This window comes from Physeter macrocephalus, chromosome 8, assembly GCF_002837175.3.
Source record: "Physeter macrocephalus isolate SW-GA chromosome 8, ASM283717v5, whole genome shotgun sequence".
NCBI lineage: Eukaryota > Metazoa > Chordata > Mammalia > Artiodactyla > Physeteridae > Physeter > Physeter macrocephalus.
The window spans coordinates 129,397,010-129,407,003 of NC_041221.1; positions in this window are offsets into that span (position 1 = coordinate 129,397,010).

Here is a 9,994-nt window from a genome sequence, read left to right on the forward strand (position 1 = left end):
AGGCCCCAATGTCAGAACCCAGAGAGAGGGAGAGAGAGTGTATGTGTGTGGTCAATCAATGTTGAGTTGATTGTCCTAGACCAGATCTGCTGTTTCCTTTTTCTTTTCTGTAACTGGCAAGAAATCTGTCCCAACTACCATTTTATGCATCACAACTCTCTGGGATCTGCCCTAAATTATCTTTAAAATGGTCTCTTCCCCCCAGTTGGACATATTTCAAAATGATCTACCTCTAGCAGCCCCAGCTGCTGGCTGTGAGAAGGAAAAGCCCAGATTACAGCGGACTTCCTTCTCTTTGGATATGTTCACTCTAGTAGGAAAGTTTACATCTACTCCTGAAACCCCAAATTTCTTTTTCTTTCTTCCTCTTCTCCATCTCCATCTCCTTCCTGTTCCTCTTCTTCTCCTCCCCCCTTCTTCTTCCTCTTCTCCTCCTCTCTGCCCCCATCTTCTCCAATGCTGCTGCTGGTCAGAATTACTGAAGTAGGGAGAGTTACCTGTGGAGACACAAAGGTGAATAAAACAATCATTTCTCACAGGAGGCAAAGTGTTATTTCTCACGGCAGCATTTCCTAGTGTTCCTTATACACCTAGGAGGACTTCATAACTGTTACACACACACACAGTAGTCCCATAGGCAGATAACTGTATTATGGAAAACTTAGTTCCATACAGGAAAAGGTTTCTGTAGAAGTTCTCAGAGCTTTTGTTAAGGTAATATGCATTGTCATTGTCTTAGAGGTAAAGGGAATATGCAGCCTTCCTCAAACTTAGTTGACCACCCCCCTGCCCACACCCCACATACACACCTAGCATCACACTGAAACTGAACTTGACAGGCCTCACTGTTGCTTGTCTTTTACTTTTGTTTATAGTTTCTTTTGTCATGCAAAAGTTCAAAATGTTGATGTTGTAAAGTTTACCTCTTATTTCCTTTATGGTTTTCACCATAAAATCTCCTTTAAAAAAATCCTTCCCTGTCTCAGATTCATAAAGATATTCTCTTTGTATCTTCTTATAAAACGTTAAAAAATTTTTTTCATGTTTAGGCCCACCAGTGATTTGTTTATGTGCATGCCAAACCAATTGTTTCATCATCACTGATATACAATGAAAATAGTATCAGAGGCTAAATTTCTATGTGTGTATGTGTGTAGGCCTGTGGCTCAGTTAGGGTAAGATTTAGTTGCTTCAACAAGATAGAAGCTTCTTTCTTTTGCACATTATCCAGATAGGCAGTCTTGGTGATGTGACATTGTGTCCACACCTCCTATGTTACTTTGCTTTGAAAAGCCCTGACCTCATGGTCCCATGTGGTGAAATCAGCATTCCAGATAGCAGGAGAGAATGAAGGTAATAAAGAGAAAATGAGCAAAGACTCTCAGATGGTTCCAGAAACTGCCACATGGCACGTCTGCTTATATCCTATTGGCCACAGCTGAGAAATGGGGTCTTTATGTTGGCCATCATGTGAAAAGCTAAAAATTCCATAAAATGTTAGAAGAGTAGACATTGGGAGATAGTAGCAATCTCTGCTATAGCCTGTTTTTGAACGATTTATTCTGTTCAGTAAGATGCCTGAAATTTTTTTTCTAATGCTTTAATTTTTTAATTTATTTACTAGAAAATTAAAATATTTAAAAATGACAAGCAAGGAAATAATCAGTTATATACACCTTTCAGAATCAACCACAGAAATGACCATTACGTTACATCATTCCAGAAAGCTCTCTATGCATATTTACAGACAGGAGAAAATATCATAGAGATATTTTGTAAGAATTGGACAATAATACAGGTGGCATTTTAATTAAAAGTATTAAATTTAATTTTACTTGAATTTAAAAGTTGAAGTGAAACTGAAGGAATAGTTGAACTTCAAGTAATGCTTCTTGACCACAAGAGATATTACTTCCTAAAAGATACCTCTGAGGGTAAACAAAAATTGTGAAAAACATGAAGAAGTTGGAGTCAATTTTTTTTAATTATGCATTTTAATTGCATGTTTGGGTATGTGTGTGTGCATTAGCTCTCATGATTCTTTCCATCTTTCCACCACCCTTGACGCTGCCTCCTCACTTTTGTTACTTATTATTGTTACGTTGTCCAAATTTATGATAATCATATTCTGGGGGAGTCCCCTGGTGGTTCAGCAGTTAAGACTCCGCACTCCCAATGCAGGGGGCCCGGGTTCCATCCCTGGTCAGGGACCTAGATCCCGCATGCCGCAACTAAAGGTCCCGCATGCCACAGTGAAGGTCCTGCACACCGCAACTAAGACTCGGCTCAGACAAATAAATAAATAAACATTAAAAGAAAATAATCAGGGACTTCCCTGGTGGCGCAGTGGTTGAGAATGCGTCTGCCAGTTCAGGGGACACGGGTTCAATCCCTGGTCTGGGAGGATCCCACGTGCTGCGGAGCAACTAAGCCCATGTGCCACAACTACAGAGCCTGTGTTCTAGAGCCGGCGCCACAACTAGTGAAGCCCGCGTGCCTAGAGCCCATGCTCTGCAACAAGAGAAGCCATCGCAATGAGAGATCCGTGCACTGCAGCAGGGAGTGGCCCCCCCACTCACCACAACTAGAGAGGGCCCATGCACAGCAACGAAGACCCAACACAGCCAACAGTAAATAAAATAAAATTTTTTTTAAAAAAGAAAAAGAAAATAATCATATTCTGTTCTAGTTTCTTGGTATATATTCTAGGCTTAATAAATTCGATGCCCATCTCTGGTCCTTCTATCAAGGATTCTGCATTTGCAAGGTCTTTATTTCAATTCTTATCTCTTTTTTTTTTTTTTTTTTTTTTTTTTTTGCGGTACGGAGGCTTTTTACTGTTGTGGCCTCTCCCGTTGCGGAGCACAAGCTCCGGACGCGCAGTGCGGTACGGAGGCTTTTTACTGTTGTGGCCTCTCCCGTTGCGGAGCACAGGCTCCGGACGCGCAGGCTCAGCGGCCATGGCTCACGGGCCCAGCCACTCCGCGGCATGTGGGATCTTCCCGGACCGGGGCACGAACCCGTGTCCCCTGCATCGGCAGGCGGACTCTCAACCACTGCGCCACCAGGGAAGCCCTCAATTCTTCTCTTAATTCTTCTCTTAATGGGTTGAATGTCATTGTTAAGCTGTTTTCTCAAGAAGCATTTTGGATATTTAAGCACGTCTGTCTGTTGCTTTTACACTGGAACCATATCTTGGCTGGATAAAACATACTTGGGTCTCACCTTCTTTCCCATAGAATGTGGTAGGTTTTGCTCCTTTTTCTTCTGGGAAGAAGTCTGAGGCCAGCCTAAATTTACCCCATTGTGGGTGGCCTTTTTTTTCCTACTTGCATGTCTAAAGAAGTCACTCGTCATCTTTTTTTTTTTTAGTTCAATAACTTAACTAAAACATAGCTTAGTAATAAGCATCCTGAACAAAGCTTTTCCGGAACATAATGTCTTTCAACCTGCAGTTTTAGTTTTGCTTTTTCTGCATTAAACATCTTTTTTAGCTCTATTTTTGGTTTCTCTTCTTCAGGGATATCAATTAATCCTTATATTGGATCATCTTTGTCTGTATTCCATTTCTATTAATTCTATTTCTTAAATCTCTTTACCTTGTTTAGCTGCCCCAACTCAGTAATTTGAGCTTCAGTGGGGTCAGTTCTCTTTCTTGTTAGTTCTTATTTATTTGTTCTATAATGATGATGTTTTTGTCCTCAGTTTGTTTCCTTTCCATCAATTCTCTGGTTTTATCATCCCATCTTTGAGCCTCCAGTTTAATAAATTCATGTTCTTATTAAGTTGCTTTATATATGAAGCAGTTGTAAGAAATTTCCTTTTGTGGGGGAGGGGAGGAGCCCTTGTCTTTTGCCCACTGTTTTCCCTCTATTTATCATTTATAATTTGCTGCCGTGTGTTTGCATCCATTTCTTTTCATCTTGGTTTGCTGGCTCTGTCCAGAACTTCTTTATGCTGCTATAACATGATGGCTGGAGAGGGGTGCTTACTGACCATCTACCCAGGTTTCAGACCAGTCTGTTTTTCCCTCTGACCTAAGCTGGGGATTTAGAGCTTGTACACTTTTTGGTAGTCTGAATGGGAGGAGGGGAAAGAGGAGCACTCAGCCAAAGCAGGGTGCAGTCTTTGCTGGAATAGCTGTGCATGCTCCTGTCCTGAGGTTCTGATTAATATCCAACACAAGGTTCATGTCACCTGATTGGGGATGGAGAGGGGGACACCATACACCTTTTCCAAGGAAGGAGGATAACTCAGGCTTGGTTCAATTTCTCAAGTTGGAGTGTTATTCTGGAGACTTTATTTCCATTGGCTGAGTCAGCTCCATGGATCATGCTCTAAGCTTCCCTCATTTCTCCCCAGCACACTTTGTAATACTGCTCATTCAGAAAAGGAAGAATATAAGCGCATGACTCATATCTGTTTCTTTTCAGATTCAGGAGCACTGGGGAGGATGTTCAAGATTTTGTCAATCTCTGAGCATTGAGGACCGGGTAGAGAGCAGAGATGTGCTGTGCCACTCCTTGCCGCTCCAAAATCTTCTGTATTTTTCTTCAGATGCCAAATTTGAAGTTTACTGTATGGGTGCTGATAGTAAATTTCCCCTGTGATTTTTATCTACTTTATTTTATTTTGTTAGGAATTGAGAAAGAGAAATCCTGTACGGAGGATTTCATTCACTGTCTGCATCTAGAAGTGCCCCTACACATTTTTAAAGCAGCATTGGCCATCTCTGGCTTTCACATCTGACTTGTTATCAAGGTCTGTGAAATGATCCAAAGCAAGAGCATCCAAGGAGCCTCCTGGGTCCTAGGCACTGAGTTCACAAGTCCCAAGTTGTTCCAATCAGGCAGGCAAACTCTCCCATTTTGCAAAACATGACTCTTAAAAGCCAGATTTAGGAATTATAGTCAAATGGCAGTACTGCCAGGTTGAGGCCTAGACCAGGAGTCCTGGCCTGATGGAAAAGCTCTCCCAGAGAGAAGGAACCATGTTCCAATTTCTTCGGAGACCGGTCAGAGTTTGCACCAAGGCTGGATGCAGGAGCTGTGTGGCACAGGGAGAACAACCAGCAGAAAGCAGCCCTTCCCTGGCCTCATGGGTTTCTGGCTGTCCTCTGCCTCAAGTTCCACAGTGGAGACTGCATGCTGCAGATGGGACAGGAAGCAGGTCAAAACTGAGGCCTCCCTGCCTTCCACCAGAGCATGTGGCATGGATGTCTCATACACAAAGTTCTAGGAATGCCTTGGATAGCCCTGGAGATTGGAATCTCTGCCTTTTAAAACAGAAGAGCCTCCTGTAGCACATGAGTCCCTGGGTCCCCTGAGAGAGACCCAAGACCATGGCTCCCAGGAACACATCCTGGGAGGCTTTGTAGAGCCTGAAGCTTATAGAATTTGGAAGGCTTTCTTTGAGAAAAAGAATACACAATTATAAATACAAGATTGGGTATGGAAGTAATTTATTTAGAATGAGAAAAGAACAGGACTTGTAAGGTACCCATGCAAGTGAGAGGCCTGGAATCTTAAGCTTCATGTGTTTCAGGAGATCCAGGGTGACCTTAGTAAACGGGCCACAGAGACACCCATGGGTGCCTAGTCCCTGAGTCTACAGTGACTTCTGAAGCAACCCCCATGGCCCAGAGCTGCCCAATGCAGAGGAAACCCCACTCCAAACCTGGCCTGGAGGGCCCAAGGAAAGGGGTTGATACCAACTTTACAAGGGACTCCATGTGACTTGTCAGAAGATCCTGCCCATGGCTCTGCCCCCAGCCCACCCTCTGCCCCCAGTAGGCACAGGTCACCCTACGGTGGTAGGTTTTCAGCTCCTCCAAGGTGGTTGTGATCAAAAAGAATTCTCTGGGGAAAAAATATGTGGACTGTCCAGTAACTAGAGAGCTACAATCTATACAAATGGAAGACTTAAGATGCTCACAGATGGAGAGGCCAGGTGATGTGCAGCTGGTGGCCAGACCATTTCAGCATGTTCTCCATCCCTGCAGCCATGAACAGGTTGGATACAAGCAGGTGAGAGGCAGCTCCACATGGTGACAAGCTAGGCGGAGATGAGGAAGTTAAAATGTTTTGCTGTTTTGGAAAAATATGACTTTCAAAGACCATGTGGGAAGTGGAGAGAGAAAGAATGCTTCACTCTGGCCAAGGTGCCAAAGGAAGCCTTCAGGAAAGCAGACAGTTAACTCAGGAGAAGCAAATGGCAAGGCATGGCTTAAAGTGGGAGAGGTCTGCAGAGCAATAGCTTTCAAACTGGGCCCAGAGGGACCATGAGGAAAGTGGGGAAGAGAAGGGCTCTAGCCCCTCCGCTAAATGGCTCCATTCTATCTGGTTTATATATTGGGTTTTCAGTTCAACAAAGGATTCTTCTGCAGCTAAAAATAAGTCTGAGAAACACATCTCTGGGGGGAATTTATTCAGACAAAATGGGTCTAGAAAAGGCTGCTGGTGGTGGGATCCAAGGAAACAATTGAGTATGAGTTAAGATAGCTGAGAAGTAGAGTTTTACCTGGAACCAAGGGATTGGCCAGGGAGATTGGAAAAATGAATCCAAAGGAGCTGAGAGAAATTACTATCACTTGAATTAGGAGTAGAAATAAGAGTGAATTAGCAATAAAGAAAACACACACAGAAGGATGGGGCCAGCTGACTGAGGAATGAAAATAGGACAAAGGACTTGATTAATGCATAGAACCTAATCCATATGAACCGATGACCAAGAGGCCAAGGCCCCATAACTCAGCTGTTTAGTTCTGACTGCTCTTTTACTAGGTATTCATACCCTGCTTGCAGGGTGGGGCAGGTTGGGGTGGGGGGAGGGGACAAGACAGAAGATTTTAAGAAAGGAGGCAAAGGTTTAAGGGGATACTCCTCCAATCCATTCCATTGCTCTTGTCTTTCGTCAGGAAGAAAATCTTTCCCAGATGGCCCCCTAAAAACTCCCCCTGGGGTCTCATTGACCCCAGAAATGAGTCACATAGCCACACAGAGGTTTTGGGATTTGCCAAAGGTTGGCTCACACTAATGTAATATGTGTTGTCTGTATTGTTGAGAATATTTAAATCTACTGTAGAAGGCAAGAAACACAACAACAACAACAAAAACCATGCAAAATTCATAAGATCTGTTAAGTACAGATAGTAAGTTGGTAACTTGTGAGACATGCTAGACATAGAATAAATGAAACATGAATGTTGAACATAGATAAGAAGGATACAAGAACACAAGAGTGTTATTTGTAGATAGAAAGGGATGGAAAAAGCAAGTTATAAGGAAAGGATCATGTTAATTCCAGATTGACAGCTGTCATCCCCAAATTAGCCCCCTTGGTGACGCCCATTATGATCCCATTCTGGCTCCCCATGTGCTCTTCCCCAGCTGCCCAGAGGGTCATCCGCATGCTATGGTTGTAGCCAGGGGTACTTGCCTGTGTTTCTCTGGTAGAGCATGTGTTGGCTCCAGGCACCTTTGTTCAATCTCAGCTCTGGTTCTCATAACCACACTGTCAGTGGGGAAGGATGCTGGGGGAGAGAGAGAGAGAAGATGTGAACACTGTGGAACACAGGATTCAGACAGTGTGCTCCTTCCACTCCGCATACACCGTACCCTAGGTGAATTCACCTACTCCACTTCTTTCCCCTTGTTTATTACTGCAAGCTTTAAATTGCATCCTTAAGCTGGGTAATTTGACCATCTTAAATTGGTCTATGAGCCCTTCTGTTCATGACCTCTGGACAGCTTGCCCAATAGAGCACTTGGAAGCTACACGGAGTAAAGATAATTTCCCACAGGACAAACAATAATGATTCATCCCCAAGCATTGGGTGCATTGCTATCTAAACAAAATTGTAGTCCTGTTAGAAAGAAGGGGAGAATGGCTAAAGTCAGGTGTCTGAAGCCACAAGAGTTCACTTAGTCTGGCCTTCTGACTCCAGGTCAGATACACTGAGTTCATTTGAGATAGAGTCCATTTTTCTGATAAATTGCAGATACGGGGCCTTTATAATTTATTGTCATCTATGAAATCCTCTTGGAGGGAAGGACTGGTTCACTTCTCAGGGTCCTGCTGGTCCAGGCTATTACGATTTTATAAGTTCCTAGACTGGCTAAATACTGAGGTCATTTCATCATTCACACAATAAAGATTCCCTGAGCACTTCCTGTGTGTCATGGGCATGAGGATAATAAGGCACAATTACTGCCTCCCAAAGTTCAGAGTTCAATAGGAAAGCAAACAAAACAAGTGTTTATGAAAATAATATACAGCCAAACTTGGCCACCCCTTTAAGACTCTGCCCTCAGCAAAGCAAAACGTGTTGGGAGTCCAATAAAAGGCACAAGCACCAGCATCATGAAGCCCAAAGCCTGTGCCACCTCGTGCCAGCAACATGCTCCAGTTTCTCACTGCCAACCTCTGCCTTGTTCCCATTTATATTTGTCTCACTCACCTGGTTTGCCCGTTGTGACATGCGCGTTAGTTTTCTGTTGCCCTCCAGAACCCTGTGTCCTGGCTCACACCATTGTTCCTGCTCTCCTTGGCTTGGCAATCCTACTGAAGGCCTGCTAGTGGACACCTGATGGCTCAGTCTGGCTCCTGCCCTCCCAGCATGCTCTCTGCCTGGGCAGATACTGCACTCTCAGCCCAGGCTTCCTAGTGGGATTCGCAGTACCCCATGCCAGGGATCCAGAGGAGGATGCGAGGACGTAGAGGGAAGGAGAAGTCTTTCCGGGATGACATTCAGACACACGTATTTGCTCTGGTCACGGCAGCTACTAACACAAAGAATGAGCCCACCCTAGACAAGCACACTCTCTAGGAATGAAGCTAAGGCCTTGGGGAGCTTCATTAGCTTTTCCAGGCTTCCACTGAGAGGATGACAGCAAAAAACCCATCTGCTTTCTCGGCATGCTCCTGCACTGCTTGGAATTGTACAAGAGGAAAAAAGTATCGCAAGCCTTGCTGCCTGACAGCACTAGCTCCTGACGGTTCCATGCTCAGCAGACCGCCCAGAGCTGCTTAGAAATCCTGTGCTTGTACCTAGTCACCGCCCTGGCCCATTCCCCATGGCAGCCACTCCAAATAGCAATCACTCTTCCCCACTCCATCCCCCTTCACACTCAGCTCACACTGTGACCTTTTCTTTACAAAGCAAATCCATTTATTCAGTCAACAAACATTAACTAAAGGTCTACAGTGTGCTAGAGCCATGGGGACTAATCAGGTGTGGTTCCTGCCCTCTCAGGACAGTGGAGTCAGAGAAACACAGGGGCAGGCGACAGGCTACACCGCAAGGGAGGCTGCTGGCCAGTTCCAAGGCCCTACCGCAGCCCCAGCCTCCGGCGCTCACCCAGCCCAACACATGTGTCTGCCAGTCATGCCTGGACCACCTTCTCTCTGGGATCCAAGAAAGTAGGGCCCCAACTCTTCCGTGGGGCATTCCCTTTTATAGTGTCAGTTATTCCTTCCTTTTCTCACATCTTAAATCTCTCCTCCCTCCCTTCTCCTACCCTCTTTTCAGCCAACACCCAGAAGTCTCCTCATCTAAAAAAGCCTGTCTTGGGGCTTCCCTGATGGCGCAGTGGTTAAGAATCCTCCTGCCAATGCAGGGGACGCGGGTTCAAGCCCTGGTCCGGGAAGATCCCACATGCCGTGGAGCAACTAAGCCCATGTGCCACAACTACTGAGCCCGCGAGCCACAACTACTGAAGCCTGAGTGCCTAGAGCCTGTGCTCCGCAACAAGAGAAGCCACCGCAGTGAGAAGCCTGCTCACCACAATGAAGAGTAGCCCCGCTCACCACAACTAGAGAAAGCTCACGTGCAGCAACGAAGACCCAACGCAGCCAAATATAAAAAGAAATAAATAAATTTATTAAAAAAGAAAATAAAAAAGCCGGTCTTGACCCTGCTCCCGCCTCGTGCCCCCTGCTTACTCTCTCCTTCCCTTTCCTGACCAACATCTTGAAGGAACAGTCTACTTTTCAA